The 9,837-nt window shown below is 39.3% G+C and overlaps 1 pseudogene; it reads left to right on the top strand.

Annotated features, from left to right (window-relative positions):
* Nucleotides 1–9,185: 9,185 nt before the first annotated feature.
* On the top strand, nt 9,186–9,266 carry LOC114223012 (U4 spliceosomal RNA; annotated as a pseudogene).
* Nucleotides 9,267–9,837: the final 571 nt, after the last annotated feature.

Here is a 9,837-nt window from a genome sequence, read left to right on the forward strand (position 1 = left end):
CTGTTATTTTGATGGCCCATAAATACATCTGGTTCTCACCTCTTCACCCTAGGGGGAAAGCCTGTGAATTGGCAAATCCTGTTCCTGGTCAGCTTTATATTTGAGGAAGTTCACAAACATGGAAAAGAAAAGAGTGAAAGATAATCATAGAAAACTGACCCCTGAAGAAAAAGAGAATCCAGGGAACTGAAAAGAATTTAAAAACAACAGTGATAACTTTGTTGTCCTTAGAGAGATTTAAGGAAGTTATTGCCTTCATAAAAGGAGAACGAGATGCCGTGAAAATGAAAAATGCAAAGAAAAAGAAGAACACTTGGAAATTAGAGATGATTGCTCAAATAAAACATTCACCAGAATAACTGGGAGAAAAAGTTGAGGACATCTTCTAAAAAGTAGCACAACAAGAGAGAATAGAAGGAGAGAAAAGATAAAGGTTAATTAAGGTGAAGCCTTAAAAGTGGCCAGTGGATGGATTCCACAAGTCCACAAGGAGGCCATTGGTGATCTTGCCAAAAATCATTTCAGGGGAGAAATAGACTGAATACAACATCAGTGTCCAAATGATGTGATTCTGTTTGTCTGGCTTAAGAAGGTTGGTGCGGTGCTTCAAACTTAGTGGAAAAGAATCCTGTATCTCATCCCGAGTATATGATCCTAACTCATCTATATAGTTCAATGGATGGTGACTTCCTGGTCTGGAGTTCTTACCCAAAAACTACCTATGGGTTTATTTGTCACTTTTGGTTCCAGGTGGATAGCAGTGACCTCAGACCAGAAATGAGCTGGGCCAAGTTTGTCTAGATCGTTAATTTATTTTTCAGGAATCTAGGTTATATACCATTAAGGATCTTAATGATATTGATAGTATTTAGTTGCAAATTGGCTATTTCTACCAGGAGAAGGACATGTGTGTCATGTGATTAGTATCCGTTACCATGTCACAAAGTGGTACATCACTTTTTTTTTTTTTTTGGTTTGAGGGGCAAGGTGGGGATGGCAGAGGGAGAGAGAGAATTTTAAGCAGGCTCGAGGCCCAGCTTGGTGTCTGATATGGGACTTGATCTCACAACCCTGAGGTCATGACGTGAACCAAAATCAAGTGTCGGACACTTAACTGACTGAGCCACCCAGGTGTTTCTGGTATGTAACTTCCTACATAAGCAGTTGGAGACTCTTCTGGCAGTAATCATTGTGGTTTTCTACACATAAATTAAAAAAATATTAATATTAGAAGAAACAGATGAAGATTGGGGGCAGGAAAAATGTTCCTTAAACTACATTTTTCAAAGATTTCCATAAAGTATTCATTGACCCTAAAGTAGTACTTCACCAGTATCAGCATCCTAAGAAAAGTAGTAGCTTGCTATGTTGATATTATTATTAGATTTTGAAAGGGGGAAAATGTTGCCTTCCAGGTAAGAACTGTCTTGGAGCTCATTGTTTAACTACAAACAAAGGGTTTTCAGTTCTGTGGTGCTCTTTAACTTTGTACCATTGGCAGGAGGCAAAATGATAATGGGTAATAGCTAAAAAAGTCACTTTTTATATAGCGAGTGAGCTGGAGACTTTCAGTCCTGCAAATTAAGTTAAAATGAATGGCTTCTGAACAGCACATTGGGTGACAGGAAGTTTATAAATGTTATGTCTCCTGAGGTGTTCCAGTAATAGTAAGTTTGGGCAGAATAAGCTTTTTCTGTAACAGTCTCATTGGAAGGACCAGCAGTCTCCAGAGAGATTGGTTAATAAGTCAGTTACCTGGGTGTTGAAAATGAAATAGAAGAGGTAGGGGAATAAAAAAGACTTTGAAGGAGAAAAATGTTAATTTAGCCAATTCAGTGCTTCTCCTACTAGAGTGATATTCAAAGCTGGCTAACCTACTTGCTGTGGTTTTGTCCTAATTTCAATTTGTATGACAGCCTCCACGAATGCAGGGTTTTTTGTTTTGGTCATGTGGAGCTGATATGGAGAAGACAGTGGACATACGATTTAGGTTTGGTGCTGGGAGAAGGATGGAAGTGACCACCAGGTGTGCTTTCTGGACAGCCCAGCGTGTGGAATATGGTGCTGTTGCCATGAGCTACCCTTTTTCTGCTGTTACTTATGTGGATCTCAGTAGGAATCGAAGCAATGGTAAGTGGTATATCTGTATGTCACAATCTGACAGTCGTCCCTACAAAAAGCATTTTAATTTTCTCATGTAAATGTGCTCTCAGAGGAAACACAATTAATTGGCTTCTGAAATGCCTTGACACTTCAAGATCATTGGACAGATGATGCTGCGTAAGTTTACAAAGAGAATGCTTGGATATGTACAAGAAAGAGTGTCTCCTTGAAAAAGGCAGTGTTGTTTGCTTGAAGTTGTTTTTTTTTTCTTCTTGTCCTTGGGATGGATAAGATTCTGAAACAGCCCTGAGAGAGAGAGGATTGAGGTCTCTTTAGATTTCACAGGCCACCAACCCAGCAAGTCTCATGGTTTTGTTTCCTACACGAACTCTACATATGTTTACACATAGTTTCTCTTATTTTCTGCTAGCCCAGAAGTTAATAGTGTTGTTGTTAAATAAATGAATGTATTAATTTTAATGTGAAATGATTTTTGAAAAAGCAAGAATGTTTTCTCAGGAAAGCTCATGAAGTATTCATTTTTCTATCACTACACTGTAAATCTGTTTACCAGTTATAATCATTTTAAGATTTAGTGTGTCTGCTCTTTGGTGAATATTTTGACTGAGAAGTCAGGGAAACATGATGTCATGTTATCATCTCTCTCTTACCTTCTGCCCTCCTTTTTCTGGTCCCCCTGTCCTTGCCTCAGGTCAGGCTTGCATCCTCTCTTGCCTGGACTATTGCAATAGCCTCTTCCTAACTGGGTTCCTTACACCAGCTTTGTCTCTCTGCAGATCCTCATATAAAAGTGATGGGTCTCAGGGACCTATATGATCAGGTGAATTCCTTCCATGGTTTTCAGTGTTTAGAGAGAATATCCAAACCCCATGCAAAGCCATTTATAAATTGACCCATTTCTATCTCTCTAATCTAGTGATTCTCGACCAGGCTCAATTTTGCCTCCCAGTGAACATTTGACAATATCTGCTTACCTTTTTGATTGTCACTATGGTTGTGTGTGTGTATGTGTGTGTTTCTGGTATCTAGTGGATAGAAGCCAGGGATGCTGCTAAACATCTTACAATGCACAGGACAGCTTCTACAACAGAGAAGCCTAGAGTCTAAAATGTCCATAGTGCTAAGGTTGAGAAACCTTCCTTTTATCTAATCTGCTCATTTCTTCTATGCTTCCAGGACTCCAACCACAGGGGACTCCTTAACTCCTTTATGACTATGCTGTGCCTTTTCTCTTGTCCTGCTCTTTGCACATGCTGTTTCCTCTGACTGGAATGCCTCCCTCCCCTTTTACCATCTGAAGGTAAAGTATTATCAACCTGGCCTCTCATATCATCCCTTGAGCTTCTGTGTAATTTGTGCTTATGTAGATTGTAATGTTGGTTTTTAAATTTTTTTCCCCTGTTCCCTCCTGGGAAGAGCTGTTCATGTCAGGTATCATGTCTGAAAACTTTCTATCTGCACCATCTGGTATAAATCTTGGCATATGGTAGGTGTCAAGCATGCTCGTTCATTGGCTACTTGGCGAGATACATAGATAATAGAATCTGCGTTTAGATCAGATGATAGAGACCAATATTGTTCATAATCTGAGGCTACTAATATTCCAGTTTGGAAATTAATTATTCTTTTAGTCCATTTTTTTCAGTGTCACCTTCTTGGTTACTTTCTGTTGATTCCCACTTTGACTACCGGTGCCTTAAATATAGTGGGAGATCAGTAACCATTTACAAAACGAATGTTCGCTATATAGGTCTAGGTGTAAACAGATCATAGCCCTGGATAACTTTAGATTCATTCTTTTTAGGAAGGAAGGAAGAGGGTTTTTTTCCCTTCAAAATTGATCTGGGTTACCTTGTTCTTACTCTTGTTTCCCTCCACCTCCTTCGTACCTCCCCACCCCCTCCTCTACCCACTATAGCTCAGCATACCCTCAAAACTTGGGTGCAGAACTGAAGAGCCCTGGAGTGAGAAGGCGTGGGGGCTTCCCACTGATACAGCCGCCTTAATTCACTTAACCCCACTCAAGATCAGAACATTAAGTCCCATCCCCGCTGCTCTGGTAATGGCATAGATTTATCTCCCCTTTGGGCCACAGCATCTCCTCTAGGTTCTGCCCCCTTCAATTATGAATACTGGTTAGTTCACCCTGCTTCTATGCTTAAACAGCAAATCAAACTGTTTCTATCTTTAGTTTTACTTTGTCATCTGGAGGAGAAGGGTCAATCTAGTTTCTTCTGAATGTCCTTTCTTCCTCTGGCCACAGACATGGATCATTAGAGGGAAGTAACTTTCTCAGGGTCTGGCCTCGGGTGATTTTCCATTCACTGGTGCAGCTTCCCCGTTCCCACCTTTTTCTCTAGATATAGTCATCGGCTGTTGATGGTTCCTGGTTTTGGACTCATTTTCTTGTTCCCTGGAATTTTCGTTTTTATTATAGATTCTGGGTCCCTTCTATCTGCAAAATAATTATTTTCTTTCTTATGAAGTCTTCAGTTATTCTCCTGAACTCTTGTTCTCTGCCCTCATTTCTCTGCAGGTACCCATTAGCACTTAGATATCTTCCCTCTGAATTTACCATATCCTTTCTAGGTGATGGCTTTTTTTTTAATAGGCCTTTAACTTGAGTCTTCTACCTCTTGTACCTCTTGAGTAGCAGATGCTTGGTGGTCTTAATCTTTGGATTTTATTATGTCTGGGAAATGGGGTTGGATGTGGAGGGGGGAGAAAGGGAGTATTTAAGGAAGAAAGAGGCAAGAGATCTTCATTTCAGTCTTATCAGAGAAGGGCAAGGATCACAGCGACAGGGATTTTTTTCTATTAAACTCAGCTCTGGGTTTTGTAGAATTTCCTTTTCTTTCTTAAAGCCTTGATCTCTACTTCTACCCATAAGCAAAGTTTCAGTAATTTGTGGAATTTGAAAAAGCAAAACCAACCCCAGGAAGGTTACTGTTGGAGTCTATTCAGTACTGGGCATGACAGGCTAAGAAACATTCACCTGCCCGTGGTGGCAGCCAGAGGGGAGGTGGGTGTGTTCAGGACTAACAGCATTGGATCAGAAATGAACTAAGGAAGAAAGAAGTCTGTTTTCAGCAGGAACTCCAAACAGGAAGTTGCCCTTCCCACAAATATAAAATAAAAACAGAAAGAGAAATAAACAACAAACAAGCCCTTCTTTTTCCTTTGCCATGGGCGTACAAAAAATACAGAACTGTCCACCGACAGCTCGAGATTAGACAGGCAGTAAGTCATAACACATCAGAAACTGAGAGACAAACGATGCATTCCAGGGGTTTGTACAGAATGTAGGCAGCCAGCATGTTACAGAGGGTATTGGCAGGAAGCAAAGTATCCTCAGCAAAATGATTGATCATGAGAATGCATAAAGTGAACTCTGAAGTGTGTTGAGAGATTTAACAAAAGGACACTGATGAAATTGCCGCTACTCCATGATGGACCAGGGTGGAATAAGAAAAGGTTGGTGAAGATGGAGGAAAAAATGCAATTCAGATTATGTCAGAAGCACAATCCCCTACCCTCAACAGCTGAGAGGTTTTAGCAATTTTTTCCATAAGAAAGAACAAGGTGTTTCTTCTGGAGCCCTGCCCTCTTTCCTCTGTGTTTGTGTGTGGATGAAGTTCAGTCATTCTCAACATGCTTGTTAACTTCATGAAGTCTGAAGGTAACCTCACCTGGCTTTATTACGTGCAGACAACTGATCTCGTTTCAGCCACAGGTCAGGCGCGCGGAATGGGAAGAGTGGGTAAGCAGCAGTCTTACAGAATGTTGTCAGGACCAAGCTCTCCTATCTCCGCCATAAGTTCTTTTGTATAAGGTAAACCTCCCATAATCAGTATCCAGTTAACCGCAATGTTTCGATAGTTCCAATTTCCTCGCAACACTCACTGTGGTTTTAAATATTTTTAAAAAATCTTATCAGAAAAAGGTCAAATATCAAGAAAATATATGGTGGCAGTATGGAGTACATGAAAGATCTTAAAAGCTATTTACAATCGATGAATAAATATTCTGGGATTAGTATAGATTCGGTTCAATGTCCCTTACATGATTTAAATCAGTAGCTATGGAAACTCCTACTTGAAGTTTATTGTAATAAGTATGAAATGCTGACCCCTGTCATCAAAGAAGACTCAGCTGTGTTCAGGATGGTGAAGGGAACGAATAATGAATCTTAGAAGGGTTTAAAACAAGGGTCAAAAGCAAAGGTTCCAAGAACATTCTGAATACTTTTTTTTTTTAATGTAAAATTTAACACACACAAATGAGAGGATGATATAATGATCCTAAGGTTCAGGTAGATTCAAGTCCAGTTTTCAGGCCAGACTTTTTCCTAGGGGGTGCTCTGTGCTTCCTGCTGCTTCATTTCATGAAGCCATAGGTCTGGTTGTCCCACTTGAAGTGATGCTAAGATCCCTGAGTGGGGACAAGTGTGTCAGCCTCATCCCTCTATTATAAAGTTTCTGTTTCTTGGTGATTGTTATCTAGGTCCACTATTTCATTTAAGGGCTTGCAAAATGTTGATTTTCTGGTTCTGTCATTCCTTCTGCATTTATTAGCAGAAATTTTCCAAAAAAGAAATTCCTTTATCAACTGTTTTATTACCCTGAAACACATAAAGTACCCCATTAAGTACAGGAAGGGCAGAATAAATGCCTCATTCATTCCTTTTATTTTTCAGCCTTCAGAATCACTTGTTGGGACCCCAACCATTAGATTTGTGGCCACCTGACAAATCAGACCTGGGAGTTTGTTTTTAAACTCTCTTTGCTGAGGTCATTGATGAGATGCTTTTGTTCCCCCATTCTAGAATTATATTATTTTTCTTGGTTAACTGTAACCCTCTTAGGCCCCACACCTACACTGCCTTCAACAAAAACTTATAAAAATTCCCAAACAGAAGTGAGGGTAGAGGTGTTGAGTTGAAGGCAGAGTTATGTTTTTCATGTTCTCTCTTCAAGTATTTTATGATTTGGGTTTAATACAAGGACATCCCAGACCTGACATTGCAAGGGTAGGTTTAAATATAAATTCTAGATATTGAGAGGTGATGTATGGTCTCCTCCTTTCCTTGTGGCAGGCCTATTGTAAGGATGTGCACCTGCTTATGATATATGGATAGGGAGCTGCCGTGGCAGTGGCGTTTCTCTGCGTTGGGCCCCATGCATCCTGGTAAGGACATATTTGGTGTTGCTAGCAGGCTCTGTCAGGCATTTGAGGAAGTAACAATAGCACGCTTCTATGGAAGATTTCCACTGTACTGTAAACTGCCCTGTAAATAGGTCCAACCCAAGGAATCATTAGCAGTACTTACAGTGGTCAATGTACTAACATTGGTTAGTACTTTATTTTGGGGATCAAGTGGCACAGGGAGAGAAGGAATTATTTGAAAGACAAAATAAATGTATTTATTTATTTATTGTTTTCCCTCATTTTTATCATCCCTTGGGCCTCTGAATTCAGTTTGGTGACGACAGAATGGTGGAAGTAAAAAGCTTATGGGGTTTTGGGGTGCCTGGGTGACTCAGTCGGTTAAGTGTCTGACTTTTGATTTCGGCTCAGGTCATGATCTCAGTGTTGTGAGACTGAGCGACTGAGCCCCGCTGGGCATGGAGCCTGTCTCTCCCTCACTCTCCACCCTGCCCCCCCCCCCCGAAAAAAAGAGCTTATGGGGTTTGGATAAAAAGCTTCTTGAAATTTAATTCTTGGAAGCTGTTTGTGCTAAAAACAGTATTTAGAGAAGAGGACTAAAGGTAGTGTCAAAGAGGCCTTGGAGGATAGGGTTGCTGGATAAAATACAGGATGCCCAGCCTAAAGTTGAATTTCAGATAACGAATAAATTTTTAGTAGAAGTATATCTCAAATATTGCATGGGACATAATTCTACTGAAGAATATTACTCACTTATCTGAAATTCAACTTTAACTGGATGTCCTGTACTTTTATTTGCTAAATCTGGAAACTACTTGGAGGGCTGAGGGAACAATCTGAGAGTTGTTTGTGGTGCTGTGTGCTGAGTCTCCAGTCCTATAATTATCTCAGAAAAACTCAAGGGAGTGCTAGTAATGACCATGGATATTCCTATACCATGTGCTGCTGATATTCATCAGAGCAAAGCCTGCTATTCCCTAATAGGCATACTTTTTAATGTCCCTCTTACTTTATAAAAGTGAACATTAATAGGCATAGCATTTTCTGGGGGTCAGAAGGCCCCAGGCTAATCAGTCTTTCTCACTGAGCATCTTAGTTATATGAGGTCCTAATCTGGGAACAGTGAGACACTAGGAGCCAGGGCAGTTGTCTTTAGATTTAACTGGGAGAAATGGATGTTAAATAAAATTTTGTTTAACTTGTTCAGACATCCAGTGAAGAGGCCAGTGTGAAACTTGGCATTTTTCATGATCTGGTTATAGAACTGGAGAAATTAATGGAGGCGTGAATATCTATTTATTTTAAATGTTGTTGCAGGAAATAGATCACATTAAAGCCTATATTTTTGGTGATCCTTGAGAAATTTGTACCTGGGATTTCTCTCTACTTTAACCAATGTCCAGAGGTGTTCCTTTTCCCTCCTTATAGCACGTGTTGATTTTTGTATTGTATGTAAATCTGAAATAGAAATAGGGAGGCCAGCCATCTCTATGTGATGTTGAATAATTCTCTAAGAGAAGTCTTACTTATAAGATAAAGAACTAAAATTTACACAGTTTGAGCATGCAGGGCTTAGTGGTTTTGTCTATCCTTTTGTAAACCATATTTCCTTTATTTCAACATTATATCTATGAGCTGCCATTTTTGTAAAACATGTCCACAGGCTCAGCTTCTGTGGATTGGTCCAGGGACATTACTTGATTAAAAACTGCACCAATCATAATAAAGCTCTGACCTTAACCCTTTCTGTGGTCACCTGAGATGTCTCCAGTATTCTTTCAAAAACCATTCAATTCCTATTATGCCCTAAACCAAAAAGTTTAAGTTGGCTTTCTAAAATCTGCAGCCAAAAGAATCCCAACTAGTAAAACTCAGAACTAAATTTTTACAAAATAAGCTTTGCGCAGTGGCAGTATCGTAGCCAATGAGGTTTATCCGAGGCGCGATTATTGCTAATTAAATTTTTACAAAATATAGTGTGTAAGCCTTTAGGTTGCTTTAAAACAAAAACAAAAAAACAAAAAAGCCCAACCTCCCCTCAGCCTACTCTTGAAACATTTCCACTTACACTTATTTTAATACTGGCCCACCTCCAGAAAGCTTTTTTTAATCATTCTTTTGAAATTCAGTGAACTATCATATTTCATTATTTGTGCTACTCTTATCACACTTAATTTGTATCATCCTGTATCCCAATTATTTTTGCTCATGTCTTCCTCCTGTTCTTGTGAGTAGGGATCATTGTTTTCATTTTAGTAGTACTTACAATATCTACATTGTAAGTAAAAAATAATATTTATTAAATGGGTGAATAAATATTCTCTTGGTTATTTGTTCTTAATGGAATATAATAGAGGTTTGGGTGGTTCTTTATCCCATAAAAGCAACTTATAATAAAGAAAAATTTTTATGACTTAGAGATGTACATATATGCATGTGAATGGTCTTTTTAATACAAAAATAGAAAAATTCATTTTTGAAAATCTGATTCAAAAGGCAGTGGGAAAATGTGTCTGGCTTGTGGAGAAAGGGAGTTTTGCCCCCCTA

The sequence above is a fragment of the Eumetopias jubatus genome, unplaced genomic scaffold, assembly GCF_037043125.1.
Source record: "Eumetopias jubatus isolate StellerSeaLion01/CBP00866 unplaced genomic scaffold, mEumJub1_p1.0 scaffold_8, whole genome shotgun sequence".
NCBI lineage: Eukaryota > Metazoa > Chordata > Mammalia > Carnivora > Otariidae > Eumetopias > Eumetopias jubatus.